Source organism: Octopus sinensis, linkage group LG15 (assembly GCF_006345805.1).
Source record: "Octopus sinensis linkage group LG15, ASM634580v1, whole genome shotgun sequence".
Lineage (NCBI taxonomy): Eukaryota > Metazoa > Mollusca > Cephalopoda > Octopoda > Octopodidae > Octopus > Octopus sinensis.
The window spans coordinates 36,093,150-36,104,405 of NC_043011.1; the positions used below are offsets into that span (position 1 = coordinate 36,093,150).

At 32.9% G+C, this 11,256-nt stretch overlaps 1 non-coding gene across 1 annotated transcript; it reads left to right on the forward strand.

The window, feature by feature from the left end:
- Positions 1–394: 394 nt before the first annotated feature.
- LOC115220063 lies at positions 395–498 on the forward strand. The gene has a single exon (XR_003882449.1). It is a non-coding gene; the product is annotated as a U6 spliceosomal RNA (small nuclear RNA).
- Positions 499–11,256: the final 10,758 nt, after the last annotated feature.

Below are 11,256 nucleotides of genomic sequence, written 5' to 3' on the forward strand. Positions count from 1 at the left end.
AATGCTGCTTCAAGTGTGTATACTTATTTACTTAGTTTCTGATTTGTAATGTTAACTATCATGGTTTAGTAGGTTTATATACAGGCACATATGCACGTATACATACTTACACTCTTAATTGGTCACTGTTATTAGACAGTGTCCACACAGGACACTGCTTTGTAGATCATAGTCATTTACAAGTTACTAGTTCTAATTTTATTGACCTCAGAAAGATGAAAAGCAGTGTTGGCCTTGGTAGGATTCGTTATAACATATTCAGTCTATTATTCCAGGAAGTCTATGAAACAGACTAAATAACATACACATGATGGACCCCTCCATTCAAGATCACCACATGAACATGTAATTGTTCAGTCGACTGAACAATTTATTCATTGAATTAGCATGCACGGTACTAGCTACGGCGGTACATATTCTAAAATTGGAACAATACAGAGATTAGCATGGCCCCTGCACAAGGATGACATGCAAATTCGTGAAGCGTTCTATATATTCTAGTCATAGGAGTGGCTGTGTGGTAAGTAGCTTGCTTACCAACCACATAGTTCCAGGTTCAGTCCCACTGTGTGGCACCTTGGGTAAGTGTCTTCTACTATAGCCTCGGGCCGACCAAAGCCTTATGAGTGGATTTGGTAGACGCAAACTGAAAGAAGCCCGTTGTATATATGTATATGTATATATATACATGTATGTGTGTGTATAAGTTTGTGTGTCTGTCCCCCCCCCCCCCAAACGTCAATTGACAACCGATGTTGGTGTGTCTGCGTCCCCATCACTTAGCGGTTCGGCAAAAGAGACCGATAAAATAAGTACTAGGCTTAGAAAGAATACGTCCTGGGTTCGATTTGCTCGACTGAAGGCGGTGCTCCAGCATGGCCACAGTCAAATGACTGAAACAAGTAAAAGAGTAAAAGAGTAAAAAAAAAGAGGTAGCTGAGCATTCCACTGGTATGTTGTACCTTTCGAACAGGGTACATGCTCCAGTGGAATACTCTGTAAGTAACATATATGTAAATAAGAATGTTAAAATTATACATCTTAAATCTTATTATCATTATTCATTTAAATTCAAAGCTAATCATAAATAATTTCTTTAAATTCACTGTGAATAATAAATCAAAATTTGTTGCTAAAAAACTATTTTATCACAAGATTTTCAAAAGATATTGCAGTAATGAAATATTAGAGATAATTTACAACTCTTTAGTTTTATTTGTATAGACTTTTATTACGATCATTATTTTAATTACAATATTCTGCTGTACTGTATATATATAAATTTAAATGTGGCAAAATACTAAAAGCTGTAAATTATAGATTGATAGAAGAACAGTGTGGGTTATTTAATATGTTGATCACAGTTATAAAGTAGCACCAGAAAAATATTAACCCTTATCATGAAAATATAAAAGCGAGAATTATATTGTCAATCCTCCACAATTAGACATACACTAATGAATAAAGAAGCCGACATATATTAAATGTTAATAACATTTACTGTCGGTCTTGTACTTGGAGATGTTTATCTGTTCTTCATTATCAGCAAAGATGTCTTTTCTCAAAGCTAAGCACCATAAGATCAAAAAGACTTTTTCTTCTTCACACCTGCTGTTTATACTCAACTAACTTAGCTTTGAAGAGCAATACTTCATAGTTTCACTGTTATTGGAAAAGTTGCTTAACCCTTTAGTGTTTAAACTGGCCAAATCCGGCCCAATATATTCTACATGTTTTATATTTGAACTAGCCATATCTAGCCTCTCACACCTAACCTACAGTGACATTCTAAAAATAAATATTCACATCATTGAAACCTCAAAGCTATAAGGTAATGCATGATTAATTCAAAACAATTTAAATAAATAAGCATTACATTTAACAGAGTAATCTGAACACTAAAGGGTTAAATGTAAGTAACTCATGTTTGGGAAGACAAGAAAAACATCATTGTCTTAGATACAATTGAAAATAAATCACAGATACGTTTTTGGAGATGGGATTAGGATTAGGATTAACAAAATTACTTTAACACTTTAGCATCTAAACCAGTTGTATCCAGCCAAAATATTCTGCTTCTTTGAAGTTCAAACTGGCCAGATCCAACATCTCATAACTCACTCTATAACAGGTCGGCAAACCAAATGAGGGTAAAAATGAAATTCATGTGGATTATGAGGACTCATTAGGCATAACTGGGCAATGGGATCAGTGGATGTTCTGCTTTAGAAATCTTTAGAGGATTAGTGGTGAGGAAGGGCGATTAGTGGTGAGGAAGTGCAAGGATGTTCTTGGGGAGATTCTAGGCACTGACGAAAATGAACTCCAGAAAGTTCCAGAGGACTTCCCAGTCTGGAACTACTATGGATAATTTCCAGATGTCCTTGGCCTGGCAGTACTACTGAAGGGCACTGCTGGTGTGAGATAAACTCTACAGACACGGACTTGTCCAAGGTGCATGCAGATTGATGAAACCATTCTGCACACACTCGTCCAGTGTCTGGGTATTGCTGACCTGTGAGTTTATGTCAAACAACTGTTGTCACATGTGTGACGGATCCATCTGTCAGCTGAGTCTGATGATTTCCCCATCACTCACCTTCAATTAGGGACACAAGACAGTTTTCCTTTGCTTGGTGGCTGTGGTGAAAGAGGTTGTTTGGTGGACATTCCTCTTTGGAAGAGCTTTCATTGACTTCATCAAGTTTCATTTCAAAAGGACATTGAGAGTGGAGATTGAAGTGTTGTCCTCGTGTGAGGTTATTGAAAGGTGGATGAAAGTTGCGAAAATGGCAAGAGTGGATGGTACCTCTCCCAGTATGGACCTATAAGTAAGAGAGAAGGAATTGGAGAGAGCACTTGCTCTTGGAGTTCAGGGAAATCTCAGACAGTGGGGTTCCTTGACTATCCAAAGATGTCTTCCTGTATCAGGAAGGCCACATCTCTATCACCCTTCCCACCATCATTTTTTAAAAACATCTTTGTATGCAATGTATATGTCCCTTCTTTTTCAGTGTATACCGTGTATACTTCTTTTTTTTTATCATATCATTATATGTAAACCCCCACAATTTATGTCTGTCTTTCTGTTATACCCTTCATTCTTTGTCCTTCTGGCAAATAAATAATATCATTATAATTATTATTATTGTTACTCCTACTACTACTACTACTACTACTACTACTACTACTACTACTACTACTACTACTACTACTACTACTATTATTATTATTATTATTATCATTATTATTATTATTATCATCATCATTATTATTATGATTAAAGGTGGCAAGCTGGCAGAATTGTTAGCATGCTGGGCGAAATGCTTAGTAGAATTTCATCTGCAGCTATGTTCTGAGTTTAAATTTCACAGAGGTTGACTTTGCCTTTCATTCTTTTGGGGTTGATGAAATAAGTACCGGTTACACATTGGGTTTGATGCAATCGACTTAATTCCTTTCCCCAAATTTGATGCCTTGTACTTCTAGTAGAAAGGATTATTATTATTATTATTATTATTATTACTACTACTACTACTATTATCATTATTATTGCCTTTGCATATTATTATTATTATTATTATTATTATTATTATTATTCCTTCCCCCAAATTTGATGCCTTGTACTTCTAGTAGAAAGGATTATTATTACTACTACTACTACTACTACTACTATACTACTACTACTACTACTACTACTATTATCATTATTATTGCCTTTGCACAGCTTCTAATGCTGGAGATGTACTACAGTATCAGCTGTTCACTACCAGTGAACTAAGTTAATTATTTATTATTATTATTATATTATTATTATTATTATTATTATTATTATTATTATTATTATTATTCCTTCCCCCAAATTTGATGCCTTGTACTTCTAGTAGAAAGGATTATTACTACTACTACTACTACTACTAGATACTACTACTACTACTATTATCATTATTATTGCCTTTGCACAGCTTCTAATGCTGGAGATGTACTACAGTATCAGCTGTTCACTACCAGTGAACTAAGTTAATTATTTATTACTATTATTATTATTATTATTATTATTATTATTATATTATTATTATTATTATTCCTTCCCCCAAATTTGATGCCTTGTACTTCTAGTAGAAAGGATTATTACTACTACTACTACTACTACTACTACTAGATACTACTACTACTACTACTACTACTACTATCATTATTATTGCCTTTGCACAGCTTCTAATGCTGGAGATGAACTACAGTGTCAGCTGTTCACTACCAGTGAACTAAGTGATGATTAATATTATTATTATTATAATATTAAAATTTAATCTGAAGTGTAAATGTGTTATCCCTTTGAGCAAAGAACATGCTTAAAATGTACATCTTTCTGTTCTATTTATCAGATACAACTTGTTGTCAATGGATTAAATACATTCTGCAATATTGGTAATATCAGAAAGGCTATAACACCACCTTTATTGTCAAGATGATGCATGAATGTGTATATATGTTTTTCATGGTTTATTTCTTTTTTCGGGTGATGAATGACAACGATTTCCTTATAAAAATAATAAATTTAGACAACCAGGCTTTGTCACATGTTTTTTAGAAACTGGTTGGTTTTGTCATTCACCAAAGACTCAGAAGTCAAATTCTTATCCATACACATAAAACGTATCTAGTCCACACTGTAAAGTGGTTGGCATTTGGAAGGGCATCCAGCTGTAAAAAAAACCATGACAAAATTGACCTCGCCTGTGGTAGTGCCACATGAAATGCATTCACTCCACTCTGCAGAGTATCTGGTGTTAGGAAGGGCATCCACCGGTAAAAACCCTGCCAAAACGGTCACAGTAGCCTGGGGGTTGTCTACTACCTGGCTGGCTCCTGTCAAACCGTCCAACCCATGCCTTCAAGGAATGCAGATGCTAAATGATGATGATGATGATGATGATGATGATGATGATGATGATGATGGTGATGATGATGATGATGATGATGATGTGATGATGATGATGATGATGATGATGATGATGTTGATGATGATGATGATGATGATGATGATGATGATGATGATGATGATGATTATGATGATGACCTCGTCTGTGTGAAAAGGATTTTTAAGGGGCACAAAACCATACATGTTACAGGGGTAAAGCAAAGTAGGTGAAGTCTATCTAAGATACAAAGGACAATTGTGATTATTATATTTATAGAAACATTGCATTCATTTACATACATATTTTTATGTACTTTTAATGGAAAAATGTATTGTTTTTGAAAATCGATATCATTAAATATGTAAAAGTTATGTGTTACTTGATAAAATATTTATTAATTTGAAAAAAAAATTAATTTTGAAATTGTATATTGGAAACTGTACTTAGTCGAACATTTTATATATTGATTTAACCATTATGGAACCAATTGCTGAAAACCAAAGTTCTAGTAACATGTATATGATTAAAATATATCTTTGAATTTTGACAAAAAGTTCCTTTTTTGTCAAACCCTTGTTTTTGTTTAACTATGTGAATACATCGTTAAGCATGCTGTAACACTTTTGTATTAATGAATGTGCTCTAGTAGCATACAAAGTAAATAAATTATTATTATTATTATTATTATTATTACTATTATTACAAGTACCATTTTTACTACTACTACTACTACTACTACTACTAATAATAATAATAATAATAATAATGATAATAATAATAATAATAATAATAATAATAATAATAATAATAATAATAATAATATTGATCGACATGAGCATCCCCTGTGATCATAATATCTCAGCGAAAGAGTTTGACAAGCTCAGAAAATATAAAGACCTAATCATTGAAATTGAGAAAATGTGGCATCTCAAGGCGGTTACAATACCAGTGATCGTAGGAGCACTAGGAATGATCAAGAAGGGAACCGAAAATTATATGAGAATGATCCCTGGCTTACCATCCCTGCAAGAAGTGCAAAAGATTGTCTTAACTGGTACATCACACGTATTGAGAAGAGCATTGTCGATGTGAGAACTGTTGCTGCTCATGTATTTTAATTTAACTTTAAAAAAAAAAAAAAAAAAAATTAACGAACTACTGAGTTTGGTTTAATGGCCTACCAATATACACTATGAGTTTCTTTGCCCTAGGAGTCGGGAAGACACTCGGCAAGAAATGGAAGTAAATTTGAAAGAAGAAAAAAAATAATAATAATAACTGCCCTGATGCAGTACCAGGCAGTGGCTCTCACGGCTCCTGATCTTAACTGATTGGAAGTGTTATCATGTGCATTATTTTGTCTTGGTATAAAAGATGGGCTACAGCAAATATTCTGCTCAATAACACAGATTTGCTTGTCAGTTGTTTGACCTTAACCAGTTGACCATGTCCCTTAGTGGCTGATGATATGTGCATCTCTGATCACGAACAGAAGTAGTGGGGGAGCATCATAGCTGTGTGTTGAAAGGAATTCTTAGACGTTTGGATAATTCACCTTTAGAAAAAATGGGTGGTTCCTTCAACATCCTTAAACAAGCCTTCTTCAGGGACCTTTTGAGCAGGATCGGCTACTTGACCAGAAGAAAATTCTAACTGGGCCCCACCTGCAAGGTCATGCACTGTTTATCTTGATGTGAGATCACCATGTCACGCACATATGGTTGTAATGTATGTGCCTGGTGTAACCTTATTAGACGTGTAGTCATGATCGGTATACTGGGCTTCGTATATTTTACCCCAGTGTCCACTTTGATGGCATGCACTGCTCTCTCACTCAATAATAATAATAATAATAATAATAATGATAATAATAATAATAATAATAATAATAATAATAATAATAATAATAGTAATAATAATAATAATAATAATAATAATAATAATAATAATGATAATAATAATAGTTTAAAATTTTAGCACAAAGCCATCAAGTTCAGGGGGACGGGACTAATTGATTACATCGACCCCAGTGGGTATATGAAAATCTATGTGTATGTACAACGTTGGCAATTTTAAAGGGTGAGGGTTAGTTGATAATGTCATCTCCAGTACTTGCCCAGCGGGTTATTTTACCAGCCACTAAGGGACATGCACAACTGGTTAAGGTGAAGTTGTCCTTAGTATGAGTTGAACTTGAAATACACAGAACCAGAGCAAATACTCCGAAGCATTTTTTTCAGCTGCTCTTATGTTTTTCCTAGTTCACTGCCCTTAATGACTGTTGATAATTTAAGCACAAGCCAGCAATTTTGAGCTGTGTGGGTAAAACAATACCATTGCCCTTGATGCTTGGCTATACTTGTTTTATCAGCCTGGAAAAAGATGAAAGGCAAAGGTGACCTCACCAAAATTTGAGCTTACAATGTACTAAAGCCAGCACTGGATTAACCATTAAGGAAAATAAACTTGTGCTTAGGGCATCAAGCGAAGTGGGGTACCACAGAAATTGTAAAAGGTTTACGGTACAAGAAGAAATCACTTTAAACTTGTTAAAATAATATTTGGGATGCTTTATCTCTACTAAGTATAGAAGCAGATGTGTTACATGAAATTAATTTTCAGGAGCTAATCAAAGACTGCAATTAATTAAAAAAATGGGAGAAAACTTTTCAAATATAATTAAAGTGGAAGTATACAAAAATAAACATTATTTTCCATCTTACTGTTAGATTTGATTCATTTTGAAAACTAAAAAATTATGCTATATTTTATTATTGTTTGTGGAGGCACAGGTCTTAGTAGTTAGGGTGTCAGCAGCATGATTGTAAGATTGTAGTTTCGATTTGTGGACTGGGCACGCATTGTGTTCTTGAGCAAAACACTTTATTTCACATTGCTCCAGTCCACTCAGCTGGCAAAAATGAGTAATCCTGCGACGGACCGACATCCTGTCCAGCTGGGGAACACATATGCCATAGAAACCGGGAAACCGGGCCCATGAGCCTGGCTAGGCTTTAAAAAGGGCTAATTTATTTATTATTTATGATTGTTTATATTTTTAATTTCATATACATGTCTTGCAAACAACTTGCACATGCAAGTGCTACCAGTCAATAACTCCACATACCAGAAGCCAGCAAGTGTATGAGGTCATCAAGTGAGAATGCGCGTATTACCTTCGAAACACAGAGTAGACAAAGCAGGGGTGGCTGAAGAAGGGGAATTTTCCTTGTGCTGTGTCTTGTACTCTGTTTTTACATTGTTTAAAAAAATTGACTGTTTCCATGGTTTTATTTTAATGTTTTCGTTTCTCATTGTGTTCGACAATTTTTTGGTGTCCTGTACACATATATACATGTATATATACATATAGATGTAGGTATGTACACATATGTATGTATATATGCATATGTTTTATTTATTATTTTGTTATTATATGATGGAACGCCACTCATCCACTTCCAAGTAAGTTTTATCTTAATATATATATAAGTAGTTGAATGAATTATCTTATTAAGGATAATTCAAATTAACCGATACCTGGGTAGCAAATTCACATCAGAAAAAACCCGGTTGAAGTTACGTGCCTAGGGCATAGATTACGTGCTTTCGTGTGGAAATTTGTATGTTTATTTTGAAAATATAAATATATGAAAGAATGGAGCTGAACGACGAATTCCTTTATTTTCGACATATGTTTCGAAGGCTGCATATATATATATATATATATATATATATATATATATATATATATATATATTATATATATATATATGTATATATATGTATGTATATGTATATGTATGCATGTATGTATGTATTTGTGTGTCTGTGTCTGTTCCCCACCAACATCACTTGATAACCGATGCTGGTGTCTTTACATCACTGTAACTTAGCAGTTTGGCAATAGAGAACAATAGAATAAGTACTAGGCTTAGAAAGAATAAGTCCTGGGGTTGATTTGTTCAACTAAAGGCGGTTTCTACAGCATGGCTACAGTCAAAAGACTGAAATAAGTAAAAGAATGAAAGAATTATTATTACTATTATTATTATTATTATTATTATTATTATTATTATTATTATTATTGTTATTATTATTATTATTATTATTAAGTCAGAAAGCTGGCAGAACCATTTATCAGGACGAACAAACTGCTCAGCAGCATTTCGTGTGTCTTCACGTTCTGAGTTCAAATGACGCCAGGGCTAAGTTTACCATTCGTCATTTTGGAGGGTCAATAAGATAAGTAAGAATTGATCACTGTAGTCGATTTCAAAGATTTAACCCCCCCCCCACCTCTTGAAAGTTTAGACCTTGTGCCAAAATTCAGAAGCATTATTACTGTAAGTAGTAGTAGTAGCAGCAGCAGCAGCAACAGCAGTAGTAGCAGCAGTAGTAGTAGTAGTAGTAATAGTAGTAGTAGCAGCAGCAACAGCAGACGCAGTAGTAGTAGTAGTAGTAGTAGTAGTAGTAGTAGTAGTAGTAGTAGCAGTAGCAGCAGCAACAGCAGCAGTAGTAGTAGTAGTAGTAGTAGTAGTAGTATTAATAGCAGCAGCAGCAGCAGTAGTAGTAGTAGTAGTAGTAGCAGCAGCAGTGGCAGCAGTAGTGGCAGCAGCAGCAGCAGTAGTAGTAGTAGCAGCAGTGGCAGCAGCAGTGGCAGCAGCAGCAGCAGCAGTAGTAGTAGTAGTAGTAGCAGCAGCAGCAGCAGCAGCAGTGGCAGCAGCAGCGGCAGTAGTAGTAGTAGTAGTAGTGGCGGCAGCAGTAGTAGTAGTAGCAGCAGCAGCAGCAGCTGCAGTGATGTGGTAGTTTCCTTAATCTGATTTAATGTATGGTTTATTTCACTAGTCTCTAATGTACAACTTAAGTGCTTGAAAGATGCAGTAGACTTTGTAAAAATAAACAAATATAACTAAAAATAAATGTAATAAAAACTACCTACCATAGACATATTTTCACTATTTAAAAAAAAAAAAAAATTATATATTTTTTTCTGTTTTATTTAGATTATTCATTTATTTTTCTCTTACTCGAGAAAATACCAACATTAGTTTAGAAGGCATCAATAATATAAAAATATTATCATTATTTTATTTTTTGTGTTTTTGTTTTTTTTTTGGTTTTGTCATTTTTCAGTTATTTTTTATGTGTTTTTTGGCTATTTAATATATTTTATTTAGTTATTTCATTATTTGAATTTTTTTTTTTTTTGGCTTTTTTAAAATATTTTTTGATCTGAATAGTTCTGATGCATCAAAATGTATAGTTAACTAGTTAAAGTAAATGTATGTATGTTAAAACATGTGAATGTATATGTGCGTGTGTGTGTGTGTGTATATACGTGTGTGTGTGTGTATGTGTGTAAGTTAATTGCGTATGTGTTCATGTCGGTGTGATGTTATGACATAGTCAAATCATATTGGATTGAAGCAAATGAATATAAATGAGTAAAAAAAAAAAAAACTGAAATAAGGTGACTGGGAGAAAGAGAGAGGAGAGACAGAGTGACAGAGAGGTATAGACATCATGTATGTATATATATATAAATATTATATATATATATAATATACAAAATATAAATACATATATATATATATATGTATGTATATTTTGTATATTATATATATATATATATTATATATATATATACATATATAAAATACACAATATATGCATATATATAATATACAATATATGTATATGTATATATATATATATATGTATGTATATATATGTATATATATGTATATATATTATATATATATATATATATATATATATATAATATATATATATATAATATATATATTCACACACACACAATATATATATATAATATATATACATAATATACAATATATATATTCTCACACACACACACACATATAATATGATATATGATATATATATATACATACATATATATTCATTTATATCATATATATATATGTGTGTGTGTGTGTGTGTGTGTGTATATATATATATGTATGTATGTATGTATGTATGTATGTATGTATATATACATATATATATATATATATATATATATATATATATATATATATATATATATATGGCAAAAGAGAGAAAGTGAGTGAGATTAACTGACATACAGCACAAAATAAATTGACAATACAAAGACAAATAAATAATATAAAGGGCTAGAAACTCAGAGAATGAGTAAACCAAGAGAGAATATGAGAGGAGAGAGAAAGAGAGAGAAAGAGAGAGAGAGAGAGAGAGAGAGAGAGAGAGAGAAAGGCATAGCAGACATAAATACAGACAGACACAAGCAATATAAGAATCATCAGGAGAGATGAATAAATGAATAGAT